This window comes from Ctenopharyngodon idella, chromosome 3 (assembly GCF_019924925.1).
Source record: "Ctenopharyngodon idella isolate HZGC_01 chromosome 3, HZGC01, whole genome shotgun sequence".
NCBI classification, from domain to species: Eukaryota; Metazoa; Chordata; class Actinopteri; order Cypriniformes; family Xenocyprididae; genus Ctenopharyngodon; species Ctenopharyngodon idella.
This window is the reverse complement of record NC_067222.1, coordinates 20,276,390-20,290,231: the sequence shown is the minus strand read 5'-3', so window position 1 is coordinate 20,290,231 and position 13,842 is coordinate 20,276,390. Positions and strand designations below refer to the sequence as shown.

The 13,842-nt window shown below is 35.9% G+C and overlaps 1 long non-coding RNA gene across 1 annotated transcript; it reads right to left on the bottom strand.

The window, feature by feature from the left end:
• Positions 1-3,373: 3,373 nt before the first annotated feature.
• Positions 3,374-12,033, bottom strand: LOC127510161 (uncharacterized). The gene is made up of 2 exons (XR_007929495.1): positions 10,690-12,033; positions 3,374-8,153 (listed from the first exon to the last, which is right to left on the bottom strand). It is a non-coding gene; the product is annotated as an uncharacterized LOC127510161 (long non-coding RNA).
• Positions 12,034-13,842: the final 1,809 nt, after the last annotated feature.

Sequence of the window (13,842 nt, the reverse complement as noted above, 5' to 3'; positions counted from 1 at the left end):
GCAATATGGCGGAATAAGTCCCGCCTTCAAAATAAGAGCCAATCGCTGACTGGTAAAGTCATCGCGTCACTGCAGCGACCGTTAGAAGCACCGGTTTCTATAGAAACAGTCAGACGCTCGCCTCCGAAACGAGGCACAAGAGACGCGCATTTAGGTCTGCATGCGCATTAGCTTGATCCAGCCTAAAAATTAAAAAAAATGTTGTCATGATTCGAGCGTTTGGGGAAAAAAATTATGAGACAGTTGTTGTCAGATTTCATTGGTGATTTCAAATATGAAATTTAATCGAAAGCTTGGCAAACAGCTTTGGAGAATTTGATGTTTCCCCATTCAAAGAGATAGGAGCTGCACTTGAATGCCCGAGAGGCGTTTCAAAGATGGCCGCCGAGTGAAATGACTTGTCTTAAAGGGACTTTGATGTAAATAACAAAATAAAGCTGGCAACTGTGTTTGCCAGAATAATTCTGTAAAAATACAATAAAAAGAAACATACTTTTATTGCATTTAAAAACCCTTTTGAAGTGCTACACAGGGAATTCTAGGAATAACAGTTTACATTTTTTTCACTGTAAATTATAAGATGATTTGTTCTTTTTACTTCCCAAAATTGTACATTTAACAGTTTTTTTTTACTGTAAAATTACACGAAATGTAAGGTTAGATCTATTACAGGTTTTCTCCATATACAGTAAAACCAAAATTTATTTAGGCACCTTGAACATTTCATTAATTAATACAGTTTATTCACTATAGTTTAAAAAAAAATGGTAATAAAATATGACAATGTTGTGTCAGAAAAAAAATAATCTTAATTATGTCAGATAACACTTGGTCAGGTCAAAGTGTCTGAATAATTTTTGGTCCCAAATTTGTATCATTTTTACTGGTAGTCCACTGTATGAAAAAAAATTGGGTATAATATGTCACAGTTTACTTTATTTTGCTATCCTCAATTACATAAATGAACTATAGTGTCCTGCACCCACTAGTAAAAATATATAAAAAATTATATATAGTGTCTGAATAATTTTTGTTTTGACTGTATTGTACGGGACCTTACCGTTAACCATTTAACAGATTTCGCATTTTACAGTCTTTTACAATTAAAATTAATTTTTTTTAAATGTATTACTTAAAGTATTAGTTCACTTCAGAATTCAAATTTCCTGATCATTTACTCACCCCCATGTCATCCAAGATGTTTATGTCTTTCTTTCTTCAGTCGAAAAGAAATTAAGTTTTTTGAGGAAAACATTCCAGGATTTTTCTCCATATAGTGGACTTCAATGGGTTGAAGGTTTAAATTACAGTTTCAGTGCAGCTTCAAAGGGCTCTACATGATCCCAGACGGGGAATAAGGGTCTTATCTAGTGAAACAATCGGTCATTTTATGAAAAAATAAAAATTCATATACTTTTTAACCACAAATGCTCGTCTTGCACTAGCTCTGCGATCCGCACGCATTACGTAATCGTGTTGGAAAGGTCACACACGTGACGTAGGCAGAAATACCGTGGTAGGGCGAAAAACTCCATCTCATTTTCTCCTAACTTTTTTTTTTTGTAAAGGCCATTTGACTTAATCTTTGCACATTCACTGTAGACACTGTGTAGACACTGGATCGGTACTTCTGTGACCGTTCCAACGTGATTACGTAATGCGTGCGGATCGCAGAGCTAGTGCAAGATGAGCATTTGTGGTTAAAAAGTATATAATTTCTTCTTTTTTTTTTTTTATAAAATGACTGAGCGTTTCGCTGCAATTTGCACATCTTAGATGACATGGGGGTGAGTAAATTATCAGGAAATTTTAATTCAGAAGAGAACTAATCCTTTAATAATTTATTACATTTATTTATTTATTTTTTTACAGCAGGGCCCTATGAAATGTTTCATTTTACTTTTTACAAATTCTGTGTTTCATTTTTCTGGATTTATGGTTTAACACAAAATTAAAAAAAATCCACATGGCTGAAACATCTGAGGAAGTTTGCTGCTGCTTTCAAGTTAACTCGTTTTATTTGAGTCAAAGTCTTAACTGACTGAATAAAACATCACAGCATACTGTCAAGAAGGGTACTTTTTAAAGGGTCAAATCAGGCAAAATTGGCTCCTTGTGGTGTAGTCTGCACACTTTCACTTTACAACACAGAAACATTTACCTGGAAGAGCCTGAGGAATGTGGGAAGAGCTGGCAGATATAAGTGAGTGGGCAAATTCTTCAGAAGTAAATAATGAAGATTGGACATGCCAAAACGCCTCACTCCCAAGCATTCCCAATAATTTCGAAATCATTGCTGAGAATGGCTTCTGATGCTGATCCATGTGGCTTGATTTGGCAGCAAAGTAGAAAAGGAAAGTTTGTTTAGAAGTTTTTTAGATGGGCTTAAATTGTCCACAGCAGCTTTGCACTGTGCAAATGGCAGATTTATGAGGGTAGGATATACCACACAGTGTCTTCATTGTGTTTTGAGCATGTGTTGAGGCATTCTGGGTAGCTGAGGTTAGATGGGAATTTCATCATGTTCACCCAAGAACAAATGAAACCCATAACTTTCACACTTGTTGAAAAGCACGCAAATGCAAACACAACTCTTGCTAAGGCTTTTGCTCATGCTTAAGGTTAGTGATGATCGGAACAAACACCTAACCTCAAGTAGCTATTGAAGTTCAGCATGTAACTCATCCCGAAACATTTGTGCTAAGGTCAAAAATGATACCTCAGATATTGGTGTACTATTTTTTGAAGTAGCCTTTGGTGTACTATTTTTTGAAGTTACAGCTACAATATCATCAAAATGTGCAAAAATTGTACCTCTAATGGTACACGGAGCATTCAAAGGAACACCTTTCAGACCCTAAAGGGTACATATTAGTACTTTAAGGTGCACTAGTGAAGGATAAAGATATTATTATTGCACACTTTTATGACAGAGGCCAGAAAATGAAGGGGGTCATTGCCCTTGGCCACCAAGCTACCACCAAAACACACTCGCAACTGTCATTATTATTATTATTTTTTTAACATAACTTGCTACTTAGAGCTTTTTTCAACTGCTTACACACATTTTCAAAACTTTGCCTCTTTTTTTCAAAGCTTTACACACAAATCCAAGAATTGCACACACAAAATGCCCCACATCTCTTGCAATATGAAGCACTGCATTCAAAGTATCACAAACACATCTCAAAAGCAAACATTTGTCTTACATTGCAAACACCTTTGCCATAATAATCTATTTTTGGATATATCATATACACACAGTTATTCAAAACCTAAAGCTCTTCTTTCATGAGCTCCTGGGTACATTTCTGTACAAGATTGAAAGTAATTGGCAGAGAGATGGTGAAAAAATTCACAGTAAACACGGAAGTAAGATTGAAACCAAACTATTTATTTTTTTACTGTAAGCATTTGTGGTTGTGAATACAGTATTACACAGAACAAAAGAAAAGAAATACATCAACCATGTGTAGTACAGAAACAATGGTTGTGTTTGAAAAAGGAAATCAAGACACTTCCTGTTAGATTTGTGTGTTAAATAGAGAATTGTGTGTTATGTTTTGCAAAAAGTGTTTTATGAAATTGAAAACCGAGTCAAAGGCCGAGAATTAGCGTATGGTTTTGCAGATTTGGCATGTGGTTCTAGTGTTTGAGTGTCAGGTTTCAGAAATTGTCTGACAAGTAAGGATTTTGTGTGTAAGCAGTTGAAAAAAACCTGTAAATATTTAATAACAACATATTTTTTTAATGTCATATACTTGAGTATCAGAAAGAAAGAAAAAAATCACATTTTCACAAATATAAAATTTTACATTTCACATTTTAGTCATGTTGTACTCAAATTCCTATATTTTAACTAAAATGCTCAAACATAATGCAAATGTAAAGCAAGTACTGCCTTTTCAAAAATAGATTTTGTTGGCAAATATGGCAGATGTGAAGTGTGTCAACATTTGACTTCAAAGTAAATACTGGAAATGTGAATAATCTCTGAATCAGGTGAATAACTGTAAATGAGTAATATGAGTAATCAGCTCTACGAAAACTCTTTAATATGCATGACGCAGTATTTAAATACTGCTATTGGCGCTGAACAACTCTTGCACCATTAACCCTCTACTGCACACATGTTGATGGCAGATAAAAAAAATATTCCACATCATTTTTTGGTGCGTTTGGGAACATTTTATTGATAAAACATTTTTTTGACCCACCCTCCCCCCACCCCAAAATAATTTTTGTTGTCTCACAGCAACATTGTGCAACAATAGTACAGAATCAGAGAGAAAATTATCATAAGACAATGCTCAATGTATCATGTAGTGTGTCATGCCATATAATGTACTTCATGTAATAAGATTTCACTCCGTACGAAACTTCAAAAAGCACTTCTTCTCTGCTGTGAAACAGTGGTGTACGTTACAATTTTAGCACATCACTTTGGGTGTTCCTGCACACCCAGGAACCCTGCATCTTCCCTTCATATAACACATTATGGCCAATGTGAGGTATTGTCCAAAACATCCTCAAAAAGTACCCGTTATCGCACAACGTTGCCCTGAGGCAACAAAAAGAAAAACTGAATTTCTGAACATGCAAAATAATAAAAAAAAAAAAAACTTCATAAAACCTGATAAAAGGCTTCTCTACACCTTCATACACACACATATTTTTTTATGTAGAGTTCATTTTAAATAAGATTACTAAAGCAAATAATCTTGCCTTCTACTCACACCATGTGCTCCTGTGACTATGTGTCAAAACAGGACATCCCACCTTTAAATGGTGCTTGATAGTGACTCCCACACCTTACTGGACTGTTCTTTGGTACTTTTTTGACCTTTCTAATTGGTTGTAATCATTTAACGAAAAATGTACTAAACATAGGGCTAAAGAAAACTTTAGCTGGGTAAATGAAATTTCTGTCATTAATTACTCACCCTCATGTCGTTCCACACCCGTCTTGTTCATCTTTGGAACACAAATGATGAAATCAGAGACACGGTCGCTTTATATTATGAACTGATTGAATTTAGGCTTCTATTCACATATAAATATTCATCAACTCACACATTAGTTATGGTAAACGGAAGCTGTTTGTTTGAAATGTGCGAGAGCCAATGTGGTTCATTCTTGTGTGTTACGCAGCACGTTTGAGCTTCTTCAAGAGTTTTTTTCTTGCACGTCAATCATGTTCCGTTGAGCTTATGTTTATGTTCACTGATCAATGTTTATATGTGAATAAAAGCCTAAATTAAATCTGTTCATCATATAAAGTCTCTTTAGAAAATTTGGACTAAACCACTCAGTTCACATGGATTAGTTTTACGATCTCTTTATGAACTTTTTGAAGCCTCAAAGTGGTAGTTGCGTAGCTGTAAATGGAGGGACAGAAAGCTCTCAGGTTTCATCAAAAATATCTTAATTTGTGTTCTGAAGATGAACGAAAGTCTTACAGGTTTGGAATGACATGAGGGTGAGTAATTAATGACAGAAATTTCATTTTTGTGTGAACTAACCCTTTAATGCCACAGACATGAGTGACACCTCAAACCGTGCAGCTTATTGAAAGGTGCATTATTGCTTTTCTGTGATAATATTTACAGTATTTGCTTGGATGGTGATAAAACAGGAGAAAATATCTCACTGAAGGAGAGATCTAAGCCATAAAATGTACTTTTACATATAATCCAGCAGTTTCCAGTTGAAATGAACACTAGTGGCAGTAAAACATCTATGCATTTTATTAATTTTCATGCAAATTATGATTACAGGGGCAGATTATCGATTAATAAAGACTTACTTTCGTGCAGTTCCTTGCAAAATGCCCTCAAAACACAAATACATTTTGACACTTGCATTACATTACCAACTCCATATGTATTATTGTTTTTGTGACAGTAAACTGTTCGTTAGCTCATCTGGTACAGCGTTGCTCTTGAGATTCAGAGCGCTTGAGAATGAGTCCCATGAAACATGACTCACAATAAAAGAGCTCAAAGACTTGTAGAAGCAGCTAAAATTGCATAGTTGCGACAGCAAATGTGTTATCTCACGTATGCTTTTGTTAACACTATTGCTTAGGTTTAGTGTAGGTGATATGTTAATTTCAAACACGACAGAGCAATAATCTTTTAGCTCCACTCACCATACATTTCATTCCTGAACTGCCATTACAAAAAAAAAATAATAATTTTGAAACCATGAAATCGATCTAAGATCTACTTTTATAACTGATGTTAGTTTAACATGGAAAGGGCAGCCAGTAGCTCTTTGGTAAGCTCTGCTGGTGCTTATAATTCTGTCTTTGAAAACAATCATTGGGATTGGTATGACAAATGATTTGAGGATTATTTTACACAGAAAAGCCTGATTCATGTGGATATGGGCGCCTGTCCTAAAGTCTGAAAACAGGGAGGAATTACATCAAAGTCTTGAGAATAATGACTGATGTTGACCAGTGAGTTTGGTAGCTTTCCTTGGCAGCTCCGCTCTCCTTCTTTTCTCTTTTTCTTTATTACTCTATCTTTTTTCTTTCTCCATCCACCCACACATCCTTCCACGTGCTTCCCAGGCCTTGGCAAAAAGCAACTACTGCAAAACTAACAGCCTGGGCCTGTTTGTCTGCCAGTAGGGTAGGAATCATATTTCCAGAAAAATGACAGATGAAAAACTGCCTCGGATACACAAACACTCAATTCTATTGTGTTGAATGTCTGAGGTTCAGGGCCATATCACTCAAGGAGCTGCAAAAATATTTTAAATACGGGAGAGCCTTTGCTCCAGGGTTGGCCGGAGGCAAAGCCGGCTGTAGTGCACAATGATGGTGGTCTAGTTACTGAAATTATAGTAGATACACATTATTTGAGCTCTGTGAGTTATTTGTCTTTGGATGAGTTGGTTTTCAGAAATAGGTGAAAATTCCTGAACCTGCATGACAAGAATTTAAAGTAATAGTTCACAGAAAAATTAAAAGTTTTGTCATTTACTCACCCTCATGTCGTTCCAAACCTTTAAGACTTTATCTCATGCATGAAACACAAATGGAGCTGTTTTGCTAGTTTTAATGGGGATAAAAAAGGGCACAAAAGCATGTTAATAGCATTGTTTTAGCACACTCACATTCAGGATTGGCACCTTTATAGAACAAAACGCCCACTTTTCACTGATCCAATCAGTTATGGTGAACACAAAGCCCCGTCCTACATTACTTTTCTCACTGAATACAGTTTCTTTTACTTGGAAACATGTTACATAATGACACTGAGGTTACACTTTATTTTACAGTACATACACTTACATTTTAATTACAGTGTAGTTACCCAAAAAGTACTGGTAACTACATGAGTTAAGGTTAGGTTTAGGGATAGGATCAGGGTCAGTACCTAGTTATAACCCAGTTATTGTTATTGTTATAATAAGTACATTATAACATGTGGAACAGGACTGTAAAATAAAATGCTAACGAAATTGGAATAGGTTGAAATTATTAGGGAAGAGGTCAAAAGATTTTGGAGCCATAGCCATAGCCTTAGTTTGATTTACTTGATCCTGTTAGATCTCCTCTCCTATTGCTTCTTGCCTACACACGCACAAACAAAATATAATTTATTACCTGTCAGCATCATTACTCCAGTCTTCAGTGTCACATGATCCTTCAGAAATCATGTTAATATGATGATTTGCTGATCAAGAAACATTTCTTATTATTATCAATGTTGAAAACAACAAAAAACTTAATGTTTTTGAGTAAGGCGTGATATTTGTTTTTCAGGATTCTTTGAAGAATTTTCAAAAGAACATTTATTAGAATTCTTTTGTAACTGTCAGTTTAAACATGAAGAGGTGTTAGAATCAGAATTTAAACAGTTCTTTTTCCCACAGTTATTCTATAAGTGTCTGTCTTAGTGGTCAGCATTCCTGAGCGAGGCCCCAGGCACTGCGCTCACATTCCTCCTGACCACACTTGGTTAAATCCTGCTGCTTCCCTTCAGCTCTGCGTAGAGCAATCCCAGAAGCCAACAGCTGACCGCAACAGAGTCTTTAAAATGTGTCCGGGTTATAATCAAACTAGTGCTTGGGGGGTCAAAGGGCAAATCCAAGTCTTAAAAATGACGCTGCAGAGGTGGGCAAAAACTTTCACATTCACTCTATAGAGAAAAAAAAAGATGTCACAGATCTTAAAATAAATATAGGCTACTGTAAATTTCTTTTGAGTTTAAATGATTTGAAAAGTTTGAGCTGAGCATTGATTACAAGGCCTCAAAAAACTTTGACTTAACGCCTGACCACCCAGAATGTCCAAGCAACCACAAAGCAACAAGCTAAAAACCACTCAGAACACTATATAGCAATGGCATCGCAATCACGCACAATTCTGATAATATCATAGATGGAACCAACAAGTGTGCTATATTTAATCTCCAAACCGTTTCCACTATCAGCCTCACTTTCAGTTTTACTGGTCAGGAAATTCTGTTCTTATTTATAGTGCCTAATGTAACTGCACATCATGTAAAATAATAAAGTTATTATTATAATAAAAGTGCTTCTCTTAACTGTCTCTTTAGTGACATTAGAGTCATTAGATTTGGGTCATAAAAAAAAACTCTTTGAATTTGTGTTAAGACATTAAGTCATGAGCAGTTGTACATTAACATTTAAAAAGTGTGAAACTGGGAGTTATAATGTTACAAAATTAATTCTGTTCTTTTGAACTTTCTATTCAAACGTTTGGAAGTGTAAATAAACAGAAATAGAATAAATAAAAACTCAGAGAGGAAAGCCCTTGTTTCAACATTAGTGGTCTATGACATGGGTTTTTCAATATCTGATGATATAATGATAGCCTATATAACACAATTTAATGATAACAAATGAGAAGATTTCTCAATTATGAAATACCTTTTACAATATTTACTCAACACTGAATTGCTTCACAAGCACATTGTTAATTGGCTAAGTGGGCAAACATACCAGCTGATACAGATAACTTCAAAACAGTCAAAACTGTCTCATAAATTGGCCTTAGTCAGCATCACTTGCCATCACAGAAAGCTTTGCCTGTGGTCTGAGGGTGGCAGCACCTTCTTTACTCAAGACTGTCAGAAATCTCAAGTGTGTGATTCCCACACCAAAATGTGAGCAAAATCTTTCTTACCGACAGCGTTTAAATTTCCCTTGTTCTTATAAGAACTGATCACTGAAAGGTTCTTTTCGGAACCCAAATGGTTTCTCTATGGAATTGATGTGAAACCCCCCTTTTGGAACTTTTATTTTTAGTCACAGTGTTTTAAAAATATAAACAGTGTTGAAGATGCACAAGATCTGTGATGTCAAAATGGCAGGACGTGACGGGGAAACTCAAGAGTGCTCAGCTCATTTCCAGCAAAGCAGCTGTGTCAGATCCTGACGCTCCACACGCACTTGAGCATCCACCGTGTAACTACGTGTTCCTCCACGCTGGCACTGCGCCCACCGAAAACACCCCTTAACCCCACGACTTCTGACCTTATGACCTCTCTACCACTCGCCTACAACCACAGCTGCTTCCCACAGATTGGATAAGATTGTATATTTGTGTAAATTGCAGAATTGTTTCTTTTTTCCCCCCAGCCCTTTATGATTTGAATTACTCAGGATGCAGGGTGCACAAAACTGCAGAGAGCAATGAAAAATAAATTCTTTCCTTATACTCAGAAGCAATTTCTTAGTTACTCTAACACTACATATATATGTTTATATGTATATATATATATGTGGTTTTTTTTATAGATAACTGAGGAACTGTGAACATTGGAAAACATTCCTGAGGTAAATGTAAATTATGTGACATATGTGTTATGTGTTTTATTTTTCCTGCCCTCTTTTGATTGACAGAATATATATTGGCCCTGACTATCGGCTGTTTATAGTGTAAAAAATTGCTTTTATTGGTCAATACTGGTTATATTGGCCAATATATCGGTGCATCTCTAATATGCATCTCTAGTATATATATATATATATATATACCCTACACACAATCAAGTCGCACCTTCTGCAGATACTTCAATTTAAAGTGAAAGTTTATTTGCATTATTTGCAGACAGCTTCGGTCATGTTTTATTTTGCCTTGGGGCGGAGCCAGGACTGATTTAAAAAACAACTTGGTGCATGAAACCCCTACTTTTACCAGCAGAAAACATCTATCTTTTTCCTCATCTGTAAGTGTGGGAACATAAAAAAAGGCTATGGTTGGTTTGTATTCAACTTTTCTTCAGGGACAATGTGATGATATGAGTATTTGATAACAAAACACGATAAGATCCGGTGGAAGACGAAGGGTTTGGTTGAATGTGTTCAGATATTGAAAACCCAGCTATGGATATCTCTCTATGTTGTGACATGCCTGAGATTATTAATGATAGCCGTGTCCATGATTGTTGACAGGAGAGCTGTCCAGACAAGATTTCAGAGCATAATGCAACATAATAATATGACCTACATTATTATCCTAACAAATAATATACCTGGATTAACAACATTAAGATGTTTCCCTCAATCTTATACTGACTGTAGGATTTCTCATTACCAGTATTTGGCATTATTTACACTATACATGAATATTTGCTTCCTCTAAATTAAGTAACAGGTAGGAATTGTTGGCTGTTGTTTCTTTTCTTTCATTTTTCCAAAAATACTTACTACAATCACAGAAAGCCAGACAGCTGCCTTCCACCTCAGATCAAAGGAAGTAAACTCAAGTCAAGAACAATCCGTGTGACCGCTGGTATCCTGTGGCAGTACTGTCACACAGCTGTAGGGGAATTCACAGATAAAGAGCCAAAGACCAGATATGATGAATAAAGGCCCGGAGTCAGAGTTTAAAAAAAAAATGAATTGAAGAAAATTGTACTAAAGAATAGTTTGGCGTTTCATCCACAGAAGTCAGCTTCAATACTCACAAGGAGTTCGTAGGCCGCTCTGCATACATTCACATTTCCACAACAATACAGAGTCCACTAACTACGTCATTACCTCAGGTTAAATGATTCTGACTGGTTAAAAAACAGATAAAGTTAGAAATTGTCCTCACAAGGAGTAATAGAAATAAGCATGTCTCCATAGATTATACAGATGACAACAAAACCCTGGTTTAGGCACGGAGTGACCTCCGAGGTCATAGAACTGCTCTTTTATGTGCCAATTTGTTGATGATGAAAAATCATCCAGGGTGCAAGTTGTCAGTTGTTAATTTCACCAATGCTGATCTGTAACAAAGGATATTAGCACACAGATACACAGCTACTTTAAGGTTGAAGTTGGTTGAGCAGGACATTTCCCCAAAACATACTGATAACATGTTCTCAACACTCAGAGTAAGAGGTACAGACACTCTGTTTGAAGATGAAAAGTAAAATAAATGCTTTAACATACGTTGAAGAAGTCATTCAAATAATTAGAAGGATAAATGTGGATTAATAACTTGGATTAATAAGTTATAACTTATATATATATATATATATATATATATAGAAGCAGCAGTGAATTCCAGAAGCCACCCCGCTTCACAGCTCATATCCAAAAACAAGAATTTTATCAGTCTGCAAACTCATCTTTTCCTCAGCACAATGCATTCTGGATTCTTGCTTTGTCAATTGAGGATAAGGAGCAATTTAGATAAGAGTATCTCAGGATCTGTGGAAACAAGCAAAGGCCTTTGAAAGTACTTGCTGAAGAGTACTGTAGTTCAGGGGTATTCAATATACAATGTTATTTCGACTTAACCAAAGAATGAGGAAGTTCACAGTAAAATTCACACTGCTTTGAAGTGAGACGTTAAAGGTTTTCCATAAAATGAAAGCGAAAGCGGATATTTGCTGTCAAGGTTAAAAAACAAAACAAATAGTATTGTATCTCTTCTGAAGCTAAAAAAGCAAATGAACAGACCAAAATTTAATGTCATTTATGAAAATTTTTTGGATTACATGCCCAAAATAATATTTGGGCATATAATCCATATGGCTCCAGGGGGTTAATAAAGGCCTTCTGAAGCAAAGCGATGCATTTTTGTAAGAAAAATAACCATATTTGTATCTTTATAAGAATCACTGGCTTCCATACACGAGTCGATTCAGGGCGAAGAGTAAACTTTGACTCCACGCATGGCGTATTGACGAACACGGAAGCACAGAGAATAGAGCAAAACAAAACAAAACACCAGTCACAAATTAGAAGTCTAAAACGAAAATTTTTAAAGAGAAATGTTTGAGGATCTTGAGTTTGTTGCCCAGCCCTATTTGTTTGAACTGCGAGAGGCATCTACTCTCAAGTAAGCTTACGCTACTCCTACATCCTACGTCATAAGCCGGAACTCAACTCTCTCGTGAACGCGTGGACGGACGTTACCGGAAGCTAGTGATTATAATCTATAAAGTTATAAATATGGATATTTTTCTAACAAAAATGCATTGCTTCGTTTCAGAAGGCCTTTATTAACCCCCTGAAGCCGTATATGGATTACTTTTATGATGGATGGATGCGCTTTTGGGCTTCAAAATCTCGGTTACTATTCACTCCCATTATAAAGCTTGGAAGAGCCAGGATATATTTTAATATAACCTGATTGTGTTTGACTGAAAGAAGTCATATACACCTACACTGTAAAAAAATATTTCATGATTTGTTATCACAACATTTTTTCTTTTGCCAAATCAACTTAGATAATTAATGTGGTTCAGATACCATAATATTTTGAGTTTCTGTTGATTAAACCAATTGCCTTCATTGTATTAGCTCAAATTTTTAATTTCAGTGAACTAAAAATTTTAAGGCAACCAGGTAACTTACTTTTTTAAGTTAAACCAACAATTCTTTTTTTACAGTGTAGGATGGCTTGAGGGTTTTTTATTGGATAATTTTCCTTTTTGGGTGAACTAGCCCTTTAAAGTTCATACTTATTTTACAAAACAAAACAAAACAAAAAAAAAGCTTTCATGTAACTTCAGAAGACATGGAATATAGTGCATGGACTACTTTTACTGCACCATTTCTTGGTCACTAAAAATTGTATGGAAAAGAGCTCCATAAAGGGGAAAAACATTGCAATGCTGATGATAATTTTCCAATATTGTGTTAGTGTAGTAAAACAGATATATACAGAATTTGAAAAGTAAAAAAAAAAAATGGCACAGTAGAAACAGTCTCTCTTGTTGAGCCATTCAAGATCTCCTTCAGATTGTGGCTCTGGAAATAAACAAAGCAAGTACAGGAATGTATGTGATGTGGAGCGTTTGGTTTTGTGGGTGTGTGTGTAATGGAATAAGTCTTATTGGTAAGTAAAAGTTTTCTGCGATAAAAAAGCGACACAGACATCAAAGCAATATTTCTATACATATTTTCAAAAGAGCTTCCTGTTGTTCATCCAGGCTTCCATATGTTTCAGAGTCATCTCAAAAATAAAGGAAACAGCAGGGATTGGTTTCTTAGAGACCATTAGACATCATGTAATGACAGGCCTCATTCTCCAACCCCCAAAACCAACAGAACAGACGCAAGGCCAAGAAAAAGGAGGAGAGCGCAAGAGGCCGAGAAAAGGGAGAACAAAAGAGGGGTGAGAGGGATGGGAAGGGTGGAGAGGTTTGGGAAATTGCCCCATTAAAGACAGAGATGAATCTCTGGTGGATCCCGGGGTCTACCAAATTACTGGCTACGTAGAGGTTAATGCCAGAATAACGTTGAGAGGAAATTAACTGATGTGTGGTTCTCACTGTAATTCGAACATTTAGTGTTTAGTATATGTATAGCTAAGCACCGACGCCTTTCTCTAACACATCTGCAGTTCACAATGCATTCTGT